The sequence below is a fragment of the Myxine glutinosa genome, chromosome 2 (genome assembly GCF_964187855.1).
Source record: "Myxine glutinosa chromosome 2, kmMyxGlut1.1, whole genome shotgun sequence".
Taxonomy (NCBI): Eukaryota; Metazoa; Chordata; class Myxini; order Myxiniformes; family Myxinidae; genus Myxine; species Myxine glutinosa.
This window is the reverse complement of record NC_136262.1, coordinates 33015521-33029598: the sequence shown is the minus strand read 5'-3', so window position 1 is coordinate 33029598 and position 14078 is coordinate 33015521. Positions and strand designations below refer to the sequence as shown.

At 45.1% G+C, this 14078-nt stretch overlaps 1 protein-coding gene and 1 long non-coding RNA gene across 4 annotated transcripts in view; one reads left to right on the top strand and one right to left on the bottom strand.

Annotated features, from left to right (window-relative positions):
• The window catches only part of LOC137422652 (uncharacterized), a 1758619-nt gene that overhangs the window by 1635080 nt on the left and 109461 nt on the right, over positions 1 to 14078 (bottom strand). The gene's annotated exons all lie outside the window — the stretch shown is intronic.
• LOC144888246 (tumor necrosis factor receptor superfamily member 6-like) overlaps positions 8010 to 14078 on the top strand; it is a 44041-nt gene continuing 37972 nt past the window's right edge. The window contains exons 1-2 of one of the 3 annotated variants that reach the window (XM_078773171.1): positions 8010 to 8335; positions 10169 to 10271. The gene's annotated coding sequence lies outside the window, so the exon portion shown is untranslated. Of the gene's footprint in view, positions 8336 to 10106; positions 10272 to 14078 lie in introns of those variants that run through there. The other 2 variants (XM_078773173.1, XM_078773172.1) reach the window with 2 other exon arrangements.

Below are 14078 nucleotides of genomic sequence, written 5' to 3'. Positions count from 1 at the left end.
GTCATGTGCAAAGAAGTATATGCACATCTCATCCAGTGAAGACAGGTGAAGCTCAAATTGTCCATCACGGGTGGCACGGATGAATGTGTATATCAGCATTATCATCCGCATGTAGCGTCGCACAAACTTGAACAGTGGACTCTTGGCTTCTTTCCTCTCATCAAACTTTGCCATGGCCTCCAGGACTTCGTTTGACTCGAGGACAGCTAGCATGTTGTTCTGCGCGCTTGTCATCTCCTCTCGGTTGTGTAGATGACAGCTCTGGGCAACCTGTTGTGCTGACTGGGTACATGGGCCCCTCAGATGGGGATGCTCTTGGAAGAATTCGTCCACATAGAGGTCGAAGAGGGCTTGGACAGTGGTGATGTGGGCCTCCAAAGCCCTCTTCATGTGCTTGGCTTCCAGTATTTGTCTGGTCGTTGTTGGGCCATAGATATCAGCCTCAGACCAAGCCTCGTCAAGACCACTGTCCTCTATGGCATTCCCAGCAGCCCTCAGTGCAGCCATCACAGTGTGCATCTCCCCTAGTCGCAGTACCCACTTGCCTTTGCAGTCATCTCTGGTCATCTCCAGCTGTTTGGCTCGCTCATACAGGGCCATGTCTAAGGTGATCACTGTCTTCCTATCGGGACCCATGACCATGCAGTTGATTTGCTGTGTCTGTTTCAAGACTGTTATCAGTGTTTGCCATTCATGGGCTGGTGCTGCTACCAATGGCAGGGCGTTGACCTCTGTCAGAGGCTTCGAAGAGGAGAGCAGTGAGTTGTAGGCTGTCCAAGTTGGGATATCGTGATGCTTGATCCTACTGCCAGGTGGTTGTTTTGGATCGTGGACGAGTGACCCAACAGGGTCAGCATGCTGGGGTTCTGCAGCTTGCAGCTGGTCATCTGGTGGGATGATGTCGTCTTGTACGTCCTCAGCTTCAGCTGTTCGCATGATTGTGCGTGAAAGTAGCCACACTGTGTCCGTCGCAGAGTACGGCTTGGTGACATCTGGGTTTGACCGTGTCTTCAAGCTATACGTGGTACCTGTGGCAGATTGTTTGTTTGGTGCTTGGCAAGGAACAAAGTCTGGAGCAGTCAGAACCTTGAGTGAGCGGTGTCTGGCCTTTCGGTCATGTAGTGTCAGTGTTCTATGTTCATCTGTGGAGGGTGCATGTTCCCGTCGTTGGTAGAGTGCCCAGGCTGTAGCATGGAGTGTCCGCTTCCCATCAGGTGTGTCTTCATTGAAGTCACTGTTGTCCACTGCAAAGAAGACAAACGTCCCTATGCGCATGGTTCTTGGAAAGTATACACCCTGTTCTGTCGTAGACTCTATGACTGAGTTGGCCAGCTGTGTCTCCAACCGCAAGATCCGACTATAATCAACAGACAGACCGAACCCATGCAGGAAATCCAGAAGCTTCTTGTTTCTGGTGGACTGATGGACTACAATGGCAACGGCAAGCTGCTGTGGCCATTCTAAGCGATGGCGGAATGGTGCATCTGGCTCTTTGGGCTTGTACGTGACTTGGCGTTTTGACTTGTAGCCGTACATGATGTTCTGACTGATGGTTATAACATCTCGATGAATAGTGGCTGAGCGCATAGTCTCTGGCTCAATGCTCGTGGCTGGTCCTTCCAGTAGCCAGCGGAGGAAAGCATAGAGTACTTTGGGTACATGCTTTTCAGCATCATCAGTGTTCATTTCTCCTTCAAATTGCCATGGGTGCTTGTTCTGACAAGCAATGGCACTGCGGAGAACAGAGGCACTCTCAAACAGTTGTTCGATGTTTTTTTCATTTGTCTTCGTCATTGCATCTTCGACAGCTGCATCACGCACGGCAGTGGAGAATACACAGTCTGACTCGTTTCGACGTTTTGGTTTCATGAAGTGAACGTCATCAATGTGAGAGTTGATTTTCTCCTTCATGCCTTGGGTAGTAGGTGATGGGACATTGTGCACACCATTATTGTCAAGAATCCTGGAGTAAACCGACTTCAGGTCAGACATGTTGAGAATTTCACCAGCTTGGAGTAGAGAGCGAACAAGGCTGACAAACTCAATGTCTGCGGCTATTTTGATAACATTAGTTTCTTGCAGTATGTGTTCTTTGTCATCACTTGATGTCCCACTCTTGGGAGCACGTTGGACATTCTGCACCCAGCATGGGAGATGATACTTGACGTCGATCGCATGAGCATCATGTGCACTGATGGCAGCACTCAGCTGAACTTTCCACTTGTGGTTGCTGCCTTCTTCAACAGCTTTCTTCAGCTGTTTACCTGCGTTGAACGTGCATACAACATGTACACTTTCCTTAGTGACCTCTTGACAGAAGAAACAAAGGTCTCTGTTGAATGGAGTTGATGATGAACGTGTGAAGCGAAGAGTCTCGTCTTGCGTAGAACCTGAGGTACTTGCAGCGGCAGGTGCAGAAGAAGGACGTCCACACCTCTTATGAAGATGCTGGGTGTCGCCATGTTCGCAGGCTTTCTGGTGGCGAACTCTAGCACGCTCCAGGTGAGCAGTGTTGCATGTAGATCCATAACATGCCCGGTGCCACTTTGCTTTATTGTTCCTCAAGTCAGTGGCAGTGAAACAGCTTAATCGTTCGCTGATCTGTTTGAAGTCGGCATCACCATATCGTGCCCTCTCCTGGATGAACTGGAGAAACTTTGCATATGAGCCCAGTGCTGGCTCAGTCACTAGTGCACCTTGGGGATCCTGGCACTGAATGCAAAGTGTGAAATCAGTTTCTTTCTTGGTTTTCTTGCTTTTTGGCTCCATCATAGCTCAGGGTCACGAATCTGGAACATACAAATAACAAATAACAATTAAGATAGATGTGCATTAAGTTAGATTTTGGACACTGGTTCGGCTGTGCCATAAAAACCTATTTTTATCCCTTGTAGGTTATTAAAGAAGGTTTCATTCAATTCTCTATCCCCAAAAATGTACAACTGGACACCAGAATCGAAACTCTAGGTCATTTAGAAGCCAAGATAATGGAATTTTACGTTTTCGACATCCGCCATTTTGAAAATCCAAAATGGCCGCCATAAAGAACTTGAAACAATTGGAGACATATTTTTTCTAGAACTTATATCATCCCTAAAGACAGCCCAACCAGTGTCCAAAAATTAACAAGCAATTTCACCGGGCATTTCAATCTGCTACATTGGCCCCCCCACTATTAATGGAGTATTAAGTGATGTAAAGATTCGAATGTGAAGAATAATAAAGTGTATTGAGTCAAACAGGTACAAGATAAACGGTAGCGAGTCGAACAGGTACATGATAAACGGTAGCGAGTCGAACAGGTACATGATAAACGGTAGCGAGTCGAACAGGTACATGATAAACAGTAGCGAGTCAAACAGGTACATGATAAACGGTAGCGAGTTGAACAGGTACAAGATAAACGGTAGCGAGTCGAACAGGTACATGATAAACGGTAGCGAGTCGAACAGGTACATGATAAACGGTAGCGAGTCGAACAGGTACATGATAAACGGTAGCGAGTCGAACAGGTACATGATAAACGGTAGCGAGTTGAACAGGTACAAGATAAACGGTAGCGAGTCGAACAGGTACATGATAAACGGTAGCGAGTCGAACAGGTACATGATAAACGGTAGCGAGTCGAACAGGTACATGATAAACGTTAGCGAGTCAAACAGGTACATGATAAACGGTAGCGAGTCGAACAGGTACATGATAAACGGTAGCGAGTCGAACAGGTACGTGATAAAACGGTAGCGAGTCAAACAGGTACATGATAAACGGTAGCGAGTCGAACAGGTACATGATAAACGGTAGCGATTCGAACAGGTACATGATAAATGGTAGCGAGTCGAACAGGTACATGATAACAGCAGCGAGTCAAACAGGTACATGATAAACTATGTTATGATTTGGCCATTGGGTAAAGAGCTCAGTGCACAGCCTATTGCTCTGGAGGTCCTAATTGACGTATTCGGGAGGTCAATACGTTCCTCGTTTATGGGTCTTGCTGTTTAAGCAACCAGATATGACCGAGCGAAATTATCCGAATGCTAACACAACCTTGCAACCCCCCACTCTTGGATACACAGAATGCAAATGTACGGCAATCCACCAATGCAATGCAAGTTCAAAAATGAATGCAGATCCTTCACTCAGGATAAACCAAAACACAGCATATATGACCAAGCAATACAAAAAAACAATAGGAAAATTATACGGACATGTGGAGGTAAAGAAATAAGTAATTAAATAAGGACAGACAAGTGCTGGCACAAGACAAACACGACAATCAAACGCTCCAACAGATATCCCTATCTAATCCCAAGGAGGGGGGAAAGGGAAGCAAAATAACAAAATAATATTTGCCAGGTTATAAAGGAGAAAAAAAGATAGTAATGGAAAGAGAATGAGGCAGAAGGGAATTTAAGTCTGTTTGAGATGACTCCCAGCGGTCTTGTCTCAGCTGCAGGCTCCAAAGATGGCACTTCCCCCACCTTACCCCCCTCTCTCTCGGGTCGTGTCCTCATCCTCCATGAACTAATCGATCAGCACAACTGTTCCAACACCAGGAATCAGCATCTTGCCTCAGATTGGTGAAGACGACACTTGCCGAGCACTACATGCTTCTGCGTTCTTCCGTTTTGCTATCCGACGCCACATGTACCATGCCGCCATAGGCCTTCTACCTCACCAGTTCCGCACCGGTCCTTCCCACGAAGATGGTGCCCCCAATTGGCAGCCCTCAGGAGGGATCACTGAACTTCTCCAAGGGCCCTCACAGGCCGCATTCCTCATTGCAAAAGCGGACACTCATTCTTGCCTTTTCCTCTCGCCGGCAAGCCTGCCTTTCTCTTTGGCCACACGCCTCTTCTTCCTCACTCTCCGCCCCTTCTTTTTCAAGCCACGCACTCCGTTTTCACCCATGCGATTATGTAGAGACCTCGAAGAGGGAAAGAAGGTAGATAAGGAAGGTCTTTTAACAGAAGAACAAAAATAAAATTGTAAGAAAAGAAAAAGGAGCTATTCTGGTTCCCCAGCCGACCCAGCAGTCATCTGAGATACACTTCGAGTGTATCTTCCTTATTGAGCAATCCTTGCACAATATTATTGAACAAAATAAACCCAGTGAGCATAACAACGGTAGCAAGTCGAACAGGTATTTGTTCCTGAAATTTTTCCATTGATCCAACTTGTTTTATACTTCACAGGAACATATATGTTTAAGCCATGTCGCAATCCTGGAAGTAATTATTTGTGCTTCGCTTGTGAAATGGGGGAAAACACATGGACGAGCAAAGGAACATGACAATGGGCAAGGAATGCCGTGTTTGTGACCCAGGTAAACTATTCTACTCCGTTTACATTTACACTTAATTACTCAAAGTATAAGCTCAAACAAAACTAAGTATGAAATATCAGGGAAATAAAATACTTTAAATGGTGATTGATCCACCACGGAGAGAAGAGAAGGTGACGTTTCAGGTATTGCTCTCCGACAAAGCAGGTATGGCCTGAAACGTCAGCTGCTCTTCTCTTCATGGCGGATCAATCACCATTTAAGATATTTTGTTTTTTCTCTGTAAATCACCAGAATCAACTTCCCCAAGAAGTGGTTGAGGCCATAAAACAACCTCGATAATGTCTGGTCTATGTTTAGATTCTAGATCCCGAGTTCTTAGCCCATGTGTAGATAAAGGTTACCACAGTATTTCTTACACACCGGGATATTACAGGATACCTATGACCTACTTTCCCATAAACTGATATGTAATGTGATGTAAAAACACGGAATTAATCTTCCCATATGTACAATGAATAAATAAACAAGTCAGGAGACGACGATGGTTCACGAGCGAGCGGTATTCAATGACAAAGGACAGACGACAACAGAAACAGGCCCGGAAATGTCAAAACGAAGGTTACTGACCTTGAAATGAGTTAGAAAATAACGTATCATCAGTTATGAGGTTAGTTAGCTACACAATACCGAAAATTCGGTGAAAAATGAAACGGAAAAAAAAAAATGAAAAATCGAGCTCCGTGGGGCTAGACACATGACATTGGCCTAACCAAATATCGAACCTCCTGTCAGATTCCACCAAATCCCTCGGAGAAGATGTAGCTTGAACACGATTACCCCCTAAAAAGATCTTTTTCTGGAGTGGCTCCGCCCACAATGGGTGCAATACGCCCACTCCAGGCAGGACACAACTAGATCATGATATCAACCTCCCACCCAAGTTTCATCAAGATCGGATGATATCATCGGGTAATTATGCTGCGGACAGACAGACACACACAAAGACAGACGCACACACATGACGAATATAGTGGTCACTTGATAACTCGTGAACCAATAAATCAACGAGATGGTATTCATGGAATACTTACCCTGCACAGTCAACTTCTTGCGAGCCACCTCTTCTGTTTTTGAACATTTTTTTTGTTTGATCCAATATGGCTGCCAGACCACGTGAGCGATGAAATCATAAATTTCTATTCTCTAATATAATTGTTGCATCGATCACGCTCAATACATTTCAAACTGACCAGACGAAGCGTTGTCCCTGTCGAATTATGACGTCATAATTATGGCACCAATGACGTCATCGTTAACAACACCTATTCCGCATATGGAATTCTTTACAATGAGCCATGTTTCAATTTTTTCCATGCAGCGGTTTTGGAGACATGGAGGTGACACATTTTTCCAAGATGGCGCCTGTAACGTGACCTATGACGTCATGATTATCATTAAAATATTCTAAAGGTGGAGGCGCTTCTATGGTGAAAATTTTGTTTCCATCAGACCAACAGTTGCTGAAAAAAATGTAATAATGATCGGATGGATGTGTTGTATTTGTCGAATTATGACGTCATAACAAAGGCACCGATGACATCATCATTAACAAATCTTATTCCCCTTGGGGAGTAGTTGACAATGAGCCAGGTCTCAATTTTTTCCATGGAATGGTTTCAGAGATAAAGAGGTGCGAAGTTTTTCCAAGATGGCGTCTCTACCACGTGACCTATGACGTCATAATATTCACAAATATTCCACAGGAGGAGGCCCTCGTATGGTGAAATTTTCATGTCAATCGGACTAACGGTTGCCGAGAAAATGATTTTTTTTAATGCAGACACGGCACATGGCACACACAGCACACCACACAGCACACCTCATAGCACACAGCATACCACACGGCACACAGCACATCACACGGCACACCACACGGCATACAGCACCCCACACAGCACACCACACAGCATACCACACAGCACACCTCATAGCACACAGCATACCACACGGCACACAGCACATCACACGGCACACCACACGGCATACAGCACCACACACAGCACACCACACAGCATACCACACAGCACACCACACGGCACACAGCACACCACACAGCATACCACACAGCACACCACACAGCATACCACACAGCACACCACACGGCACACAGCACACCACACGGCACACAGCATACCCCATAGCACACCACACAGCACACGGCGGCACACAGCACACCACAAAGCACACGGCACACAGCACACCACAAAGCACACGGCACACCACAAAGCACACGGCACAGAGCACACGGCACACAGCACACCACAAAGCACACGGCACACAACACAGCACAGCACACCACACGGCACAGGGCACACAACACACAGCACACAGCACACAGCACAGCACACCACACGGCAGGGTAATATCTCAGTTTTGCAGCTTTAATATGGCCTCTTGCGCCACAGGAGCCACAACATCCAAGGATGTCCAGGTATGCTGTACAAGTGTTTTTTTATTCCTGCTGTACTCCTGCTGCACTGCTGTACTGCATTCCTGCTGTACTGCATTGCTGCTGTACTGCTGAACTGCTGTACAAGTGTTTTTTTAATTCCTGCTTAAAATCACTCTGCTTCGCCGCTTTGCGCCTTTGGTGGACGGAGGGAGGGGTTTCACGTGATTGGTCCGGAGGAAATGGTGGGTGTGGTTTCTGGCTTCCTGTGCTGTGCTTGGCCCCTGCGCGCCAGCCGCCAGGAGTCACCATCTAAGGATGTCCAGGTATGCTGTACAAGTGTTTTTTTATTCCTGCTTAAAATCACTCAGCTTCGCCGCTTTGCGCCTTTGGTGGAGGGAGGGAGGGGTTTCCCGTGATTGGTCCGGAGGAAATGGTGCGTGTGGTGTCTGGTCTGGCGTCCTGTGCTTGGAACCTGCGCGACAGGAGCCACCATCCATTGATATCCAGGTGTGCTGTACACGTGTTCGGAGTTCGGACCGTGATCCACAATTCACGGAGCTTTTCGTCGGGTCTTGTTGTATCACGATCTATAAAAGGTAATTTATTACATGAATAGGAAACCTGTGATGGAGTTTATAACAATTTACATGAGATCATCTCATGTTTAACTCTGGATTATGTCCACCTTTATTAATATTACCAGGTGTTGTACAAATCGTGATGAATTGTTGATTGTGTCGGTTGAGAATCCCACGGACGGTAATTCATATTTTTTGGAGTATGAAGGAATGTGAGGATTCCAATGTGAACAATGATAAACGGGAGAGAGTCGAACAGGTACGTGATGAAGGGTAGCGAGTCGAACAGGTACGTGATGAAGGGTAGCGAATCGAACAGGTACGTGATAAAGGGTAGCGAATCGAACAGGTACGTGATGAAGGGTAGCGAGTCGAACAGGTACGTGATGAAGGGTAGCGAGTCGAACAGGTACGTGATAAAGGGTAACAAGTCGAACAGGTACGTGATAAAGGGTAGCGAGTCGAACAGGTACGTGATGAAGGGCAGCGAGTCGAACAGGTACGCGGCTCCATTTCTATCTAAGAACAAGCTTGGGTTTTAATCTCCATCTTGGAAAATGACAGAACTCGGTCTTGATCATAAACTGTCCGGAGACAGTTTAATATATATTGTATTTATACTTTATCAAATAAGCCTGGTGTTGGCTTAGCGGTTCGGGTGCCGGCTTGGGATACCTAGGATCCTGAGTTCGAATCCCGATCGATCGCTGAATTAACGCCAGGGGGGTTGACTCAGCCTGTCATCCTTCCGAGGTCGGCTAATTGAGCACCAGCTTGCTGGGATGAATGATCCCGGTGTGTACCCCGGCTTAGAATAGGTACACCGTATCCCTGCGCATTGCAAGAGGCGACCAAAGGTTAACGTCAGGAAGGGCATCCGGCCATAAAAACATTGCCTCAAACAGGAGCAAGGCTACCCCCCTCTCCAGCGGGGAAAATGGCCTTAAAACGATCATTCATTCATTCATTCATACTTTATCAAATAAACACCTTTCTAACATTCGTAACAACTGCTCAGCTCAAATCCGTCCTTTAAATTTTGAAATTCGGTTCATGTGAAGAGATTGGAGAGAGGATCACCTGAGAATTGTAATTAAATAAATGAACCGAGAAAAAAATGACGACATTGAGGAGAGGTGTTTGGCGGCACTTCAGCAGACCACCGAATGTGGGCGGAGTTCACACACAAAACGTCATTACATTCACAACAGATTTCAGCCTCAGGGAAACTTCCGTGCACATTTTGTTACCTCCATGTTTGGTAACTCTGCTCAGGTGTTTGTGTGTAATTTATAACGAATAATGATCACGTTTTTTCACCTTTTATACAAATAGTAAATTATCATTGTAACTATAACTGGTTTATCTTTTCCTTTTCGCAATTAACGTCGAGAGAAAACAAAAATATTCTTCATTTAGGAAGGTGAAGGTCGAACTCGGACATTTTACCTTTTGAAAAAGTCGCTAATGCTGTTGAACACGAAACTAAAACAGAGGAAAACGTTCAGGTACCAAGCAGCTAGGTAGCGCTTACCAAGCCAGCCGTTCCTTATCAGTTTTTAATGGAGTGCTTGCTCGAATGTTTAAACCACGTGGGGAGAACTCCACAAGAAACTTGGTAAATAAACACACCTGATGGTGTTGAGGTCCGACCCAAGATCTACTATAGTCTATGTATCCCAAGGAGGAAAGACCGATGCTGCCGCTCCCAGAGGAAACAGGTGTACCAATCAAATATGAATATAACAAACTTTATTACATATTCCTTAGTCATTCACAGAATGACCAGCCGAGGGGTGTACATGTCTGCTGCAGGTAAGGTGATTAACCAATGTGTGTGCCGTCCCTCAGGTGGACATTAAACTGGACATCCCGCCGCACACTCACCTATAACCTGTCTAGCCTGGGTTTGAATCAAGACCCAGCTATAAACTGCCCGCCTGGTGTTTCACAGGTACGGTGATAAATCAAGGTGTGTGTCGTCCCTCGGTTGATCTTTTCACCGATGTTGCCCTAAAAAATAATTGTAGGTTTAATTTCGTCACCTGATATGCAAATCCTGTTCAAATTTCAACTCAATCGGATGAAAATTGATAGTTTTAGGAATTCGACAAAGTTTTTGACCTTTGGCCTATGTTGACCTTTTGACCTCAAAATAAATACGCTCTTTCTTATGACCAACTCTACCGTTTAATGTTTAAAAGTATGACCTGTAGACGATTGACCTGCAGACAAACAGACAGACAGACAGAATAACGCACGCGACCCACCAGTATTCATGAAAATCTGAGTTTCTCAGGTAACAAACAGGCACAGGGGAGAACATAACCTTGATCCTCTCAGTTGTGGAGGTAACCAGAACAGCACTTGGTAGAGCGCATACCTGAGCCACGCTGGAGTGTTTACATTTTGTATCTCACTGATGGGACAGATCCGCATTTGGACCTTGAAACCCAAATCTAATCGGCTCATTCTTGTCACCTGCCCAACTCATCCCTCAGGTTTTGTCAGATGCATCCACAACCTTTTACGATATCGTGATAATATAATCGGCCCCATCTCTCAATGATGCAAAATTAAAAAAGATGATCGTATCCAGATGCAGATATTCACCGAAATCCAATCAATTCATCCTTGTCACACACCCCACCTGTTTATCAAATTTAGTCTGATTCCATCTATAACTTTGTGATATCCTGCTCAGACCAGACAGACAGACAGACAAACAGACGGGTGAAAACAGCCTCTGTCCAAATTAGGGGACAGAGGTAAAAATCCAAAAATTATCTGATCCGGATATTCACCAAAATGGAATCAATTCATCCTTGTCACATACCTCACCTGTCCACCAAAGTTCATCCCAATCCATCTGTAACTGAGGTATCCTGCTATGTATCGTTTTTGGCCCCATCCCTCAATGATGAAGAATCACTGTAAAAGTATTATAAAATTCTCGTATCCTCATCCGGGTCTTCACCAAAATGTAATCAATTCGTCTCTGACATACACCCAACCTGTCCACCAACTTTTGTCCGAATCTGTCAATTACTGTTTGAGATATCATCCTCGCAGACAGACAGACAGACGGACATCAGACAAAGACAGGGGACAAAACATAACCTCCGTCCACCTTCTATCATAGAGTTACCAAAAAGGCTGGAATTTGGCCATTTTTATTTCCTTTTTGCTCACACATTAATCCGGGGACGAGACTTACTCAGCGGACATCGTATCTCACTCACGACATTGATCAGCCTGTTTATGGCTTTGGTTTTGATCACTACTAAGGTTGAGACCCTACCAGTACCAAACTAGTTTTGTCTGTCTCTGTAGTGTGTAGTGTGCTTCGTCCTCTCCCAAATTCCTTCATTCACTTCAAATGTCACCACAACTGACTGCTCGTGGAAAGGCCGAAAGCCTCAATTGATTGTTTACTTCCAAATCTTGTGCCCAAAACCCTCATTCTCTGTAAGCACCTGATGTAGGTGCCCCCAACTGCTCCTAGCCTTTTGCACATGAGAAGGTGGGTAACTAAGTTTCTGGCAACGCTCGACTGATTCTGCAAACTGGACCGGATGGCATCAGTACACATGTCTGAAAATCCTGTTCTGCTTCTCCTGCATATCCTCTTTCTCCTCTGTCCATCCACCATAAAATTTATCCTCCGTCACCTTCCATCTGCTTGGAGTTCAGACAAAGGCCGGGGTTCCACAATGGTAAAAGGTAGCGAGAAATCGATTTTTGTGACCATGATAAAAAAATACTCAAATTTTGGATATGTTGTAGCTCAATAGTTGCCGAATCTTTAATGACCTGTTATTACTTCGACGATCCGGCAGTAGTTTTTGTACAGCACTTTGAACACGGCGTTTGGGGTCAAAAAGCACGTTTTTGGAATTTTGGCCATTTTTGCGAATTTGCTGTTCCGTAATTTCAACTCTTACCTTTATGTATATTCAGAACACAGAACCAAGAACTTAGTTCCTTCTGGTCGATGAAGTTTCATGACATATGATTAGTGGCTCAGGTATTGGTAATGAAAATAGGTGATTTTCTTTAATTGGTCTCATGTTTCATTGCATTCTAGCAGAATTAACAAAGCTGACACTCCACTGCAGGAGCGCTGTAGAGAAACACTTGGGAGGTTTTCCTGTTGTGTTGCAGAGGTGGGGAGGCGTTGCAGGGCCTGGGGGAAGTGGAGCGGCTGCAGTTGGTCTTTGTGGGTAGGTGGAAAGGTGCTGCGACGTGAGGGGTAGGAGGACCTGCGGGGAGTCTGGGAGGCACTGAGCGAGGTGTTAGGGGGCACTGGGGAGCAGAGGTGGATTAAGATTTTCTTTGGGGGGACCCTGGTTTAGGATTTAGACAAAAAATATTTTGGCCCAAAACATCACCCCCTCCCAAAAAACATGAATGCATCAACACATCAGACTCTATTCAATGTTTCACCAAGTTAAGTTAATAAAATACACACAAAATTAACAGGTTAGTTTTGCCAAACATATTTATGTTTGCCTCGGCATCGTAGCAATGCTCCTGGTTGTGGTGGGAGAGGGTATTACGAGTGATGCTTTAGAACCTTCAATTGTATCACGAGTAAGAGAACTCCCTCCATGTTATATTCACACTCGCTCAGCCAAGGTTGCTTTAGACTCAACTGCAAAAAATTGGACGAATTCCCATGGTTCATTGCGTTTTTGCACCTTGACACAAAGAAATTCCATGAGAAGGTGGCCAAATATTGGTGACTGAACACATCCCAGCAATTGCAGAGGTGTGCTCAGTTGCCAAGGTTTTTTTTTTTTTTTTTTGCACAGACGAGGCTTATGGAAGAGCTAAAGGTTTGTGGAGTGCTCGACAAATGGCTCAAGCACTCGAGCAACCACTCCAATGAAATAATTGTTGATAAGGAATGTCTGGCTTGGCAAGCAATACCAAGCTGCTTGGTCATGGAACACACCCCACATGTGCTGGACCCAGGACCATTTTCTGGTTCTGCCGTTTTTGTCATGAAAAAAGTTAATTTTTAGGTGATTTTCCACCCCTTTTCACCTTTTGTTGAGCTATTTTTAGTTTTTCAGCACCACTGGGTGGTGGTTTTGTACCTTGCCACAGGTGCTTGGACACACTTCTGATTTTTAAAAAAAATTGCAAAATTCTACCGTGCGCATGGGTTATTGGGTTAGTCCATTTACTCATGAGGGTTTGTTTTGTGATTGCACAATAGATTATAACGAGTGTGGATTTGCTAAACAATATTGATATGTTTTAACATTAGGAATTATACAAATGTATTGTGATTATTGTTGCATTTGTATAAATTAAACGTAGTTATTGTTCCACTCTCTTTCTCTGCTAATACTAACCTCACCCCCTCGATTTGTAAAAGTCCTGTCGAGTTGAAGATCAGAGGAAAACGTTTTTTAATGGATTCATTACGTGACAGTTCTTTCTTTCCTTGAGATGGAGGATTCCCTTTTTGCAATGTTTATCACCACTCACATGTTAATGTTTGTCGGCAAAGTGATCAGAACCCACTTTCGGTCATGTGGGGATCAGATCTCGAAAGATCAGAACCCATCTTTGGTCATGTGGGGCCCCTCGTTATATCAGGGCCCCATGTGATTACCTGGGTTGCATGACTCGCACACCACCTTTTCCGGGGCCCACATTGAGCTTGTGGATACCTGGGCATGGGCTCCACACGCCCGTGCTTTCGTTAATCTGCCACTGCTGTGGAGGAGCTGCAGAGCATTGGTTCGGA